The sequence below is a fragment of the Elephantulus edwardii genome, unplaced genomic scaffold, assembly GCF_000299155.1.
Source record: "Elephantulus edwardii isolate Elephantulus edwardi_28Jun2011 unplaced genomic scaffold, EleEdw1.0 scaffold00206, whole genome shotgun sequence".
NCBI lineage: Eukaryota > Metazoa > Chordata > Mammalia > Macroscelidea > Macroscelididae > Elephantulus > Elephantulus edwardii.
This window is the reverse complement of record NW_006399956.1, coordinates 138,531-141,405: the sequence shown is the minus strand read 5'-3', so window position 1 is coordinate 141,405 and position 2,875 is coordinate 138,531. Positions and strand designations below refer to the sequence as shown.

General features: G+C 38.3%; 1 pseudogene; it reads right to left on the bottom strand.

Moving 5' to 3' along the window:
* Positions 1-243: 243 nt before the first annotated feature.
* Positions 244-1,499, bottom strand: LOC102856121 (annotated as a pseudogene).
* Between the last annotated feature and the right edge of the window lie 1,376 nt (positions 1,500-2,875).

Below are 2,875 nucleotides of genomic sequence, written 5' to 3'. Positions count from 1 at the left end.
ATCTAGACAGTCCATTTTGAGGTATTAAATGCATGATGAAAAAGATTAGTTATATCCAAGTAACAGGCAATAAAAATAGTTTTAAACCAACATGGTTAAATGTTAAGATTTTTAAGAAATCAAAATATTTTTATTCAGGTCATTTTAAACTAAATAAATCTTCCATGGCTAATGATTGATGTGCAAGTAATGCTGCTGGCTTTCACATTCCTTGTTTCCTTTACTTCATTCAGAATAAAGGGATCAGTTGTTCTTGAACAGGTCAATACACCTTTGTAAGAGAGAAATATTGTTCTTGGCATGCTTTATTTCTAATTCAGACATTTCTATTAGATTCTTCCGAAATGCAGCCACTCGTTTCCGTTTGAAACTGATCAATTCTTCTTTTGCAGATTCAGAAAGCTGTTCAAATTTCTGGCAGCATTCCTGCTGGTGTGCCTCTGCCAACCTGATGTCTTTGCTTTTTAACCGGGCCTTATCCAAAGCTTTGTTTGAGTTCTCATGGTCTATGAGGGCTTTGGTGCGTCTATATAAGAGATCCTTTGCAGCCTCTATGTTGAGCATGTAGTATTGGAGAAGTTCAGTCAGCTTTAAATCTTCATCTGATGAGACTCGGTTTTCTACTTTTCTAAGTTTCTCAAACAGCTCAGCAACCTTCAAAAGGTACTTTTTGATGACTGTGGGCTCTTCTAAAGCCAGGTTATGTAGGGAGGCTGAAGTATGAATATAGTCATCTGCAACATTTTTATGAGATCTGGTCATTCTGTCAGCTTTTGCGCATGAATCTTTGATCTTATTATAGTAGTTAATGAGAAAATTCTTCTCTTGTTAAAAAAAATTATCCACCTCCTTAACTCCAGAAAAAAAGGACTTCATCAGCACTTTTCACCACATTCTTGAAAAAACCACCAAACACCTCTTTGGTATTTTTCCGCCTAACACTTAGATCCTGATCATATTCCAGGAAAACATGAAAGTTTGGATCTTTACTGAGAACAGGGTGAGAAGAAAGTCGCTGAAAAAAGACTTCATGGGAGGATACAGTCTTCTTAAAGACAGCAAGATATTCAGCTTCTAGTTCTTGTTTCATTTTGGCAAATTCTTCTTTGGTCATTGATCCTTCACCCTCTCCCAATTTCTGCATCTTCCCCCGAGGACCATCAAAGTCAAGTTTTATAGGAGCAAGTGAGATAATAAGTCCAGCATAATCTGTTGTTTCAATAAGAGTGTCATGTAGCCACACAAAGTCTTCATGTTGCCTGGTAACAGAAAACTCCGGGTTTTGAAATGTGGATAGAGTGGTCTTTGTGTGTACTGTAAACTTGACCTTGTCTCTCTCACTGAGTGCATCAGGTATGTCAATCTGAAGTGAAGGATCGACATTCAGGTCCACAGACACAGATCTTAGCTTGCTGTGGTCCTCCTCATCCTGCTGCATCAACTCGGGAACCGCGGCCATGGCGATGCGGGTCACGAGCAGGCCGCCTGACTGTGCGGGGAAAGAAGATGATGGGCCATGGCCGCCCTGGGCCGCCGCCAGGTCGCTTCTGCGGGGCGACCGCCGTAATTTTTAATAAATTAAACAAAAACATTCAAGATAAACATATTCTTTAAAAGAATCCACCTGGATTTTAAAAACATCTCAAGAACAGATTTGATGCATTGAACACTAACAACTGAAGACTAGACAAGTTGTAGGATGACATCAAGGATATTATCCATGAAGAAAGCAAAAGGCCATTAAAAACATAGGAAGCAAAGACAAGACTAAAATTGATGTCAGAAGGGAGTTTCTGAAACTTGCTCTTCAAGGTAGAGAAGCTAAAACAAAAAACATAAATTATTAATTTGGAGAGCTGAACAGAAGATTTCAAAGAGCACTTTGAGAAGACCAAGTGAAATATTCTGACAAAATGTGCAAGAACCTAGAAACCCAAAAGGCAAGATAACACACTTGACATTTCTCAAGCTTAAAAACAAAACTCAGGGTGGAAAAAAGTCTACTTTCTTATTAAAATACTGAAGTAATGTACAGACAAAATATTGATTAATGTTGCTGTTGTTAGATGCTATTAAAGCCAACTAAGGTTCATAGAAATTGTGTGAACAGCTCTGAACCCTGTTCCATCTTGTGCCAGCTTCACAATCTCTGACACTGAAGCCCATTGCTGCAGTCACTGTGTCAATACACCTGGTTGAGGGTCTACATCTCTTTCACCGTCCCTTCACCATTCCAGGTATCATGCTTTAGAAATAATCTTTCATAACAACATACCCAAAGTATGTGAGACAAAGTGTTATCATCTTTGCCTCAAAGGAGTACTTGGGCTGCATGTTGTCAAGATCTATCTGTTTGCTCTCTTGGTTGTCCATGGAATATTCTCCCATACTACATTTCAAAAGCATCAATTCTTCCTCTATCATCCTTTTTCATTGTCCACCTCTCAGCAACATAGCAAGTGATTGAAAAGACTATGGCCTGAATTAAGTGCATCTTGGTCCTCAAACTAATATTATTGCTTCTCAATAATTTGGAGAGGTACCTGACTGCAGACTATCCCAGTACAATGTGTCTCCTGATCTCCTGACTACTGTTAACAAGTGTATGGATTGTGGTTCCAAGTAAGACAAAGTAATTGCTACTTTCAATCTTTCTCCATCTATCATGTTGTTACCTATTAGTCAAGTGGTGAGAATTGCCCCTGGATTGATACAGGAAGCATCAAAATAAAATAGAAGGAAAAGATAGAGTCCCTATACCAAAAATTATTTGTATACAAAATTATTTCAGGAAGTAGTGTATGTTCAAAAGCCAATGGTACTGAAGAAAGCAATCCAATATACATTAGGATTTTACAGAATTCTGAGAGATTTC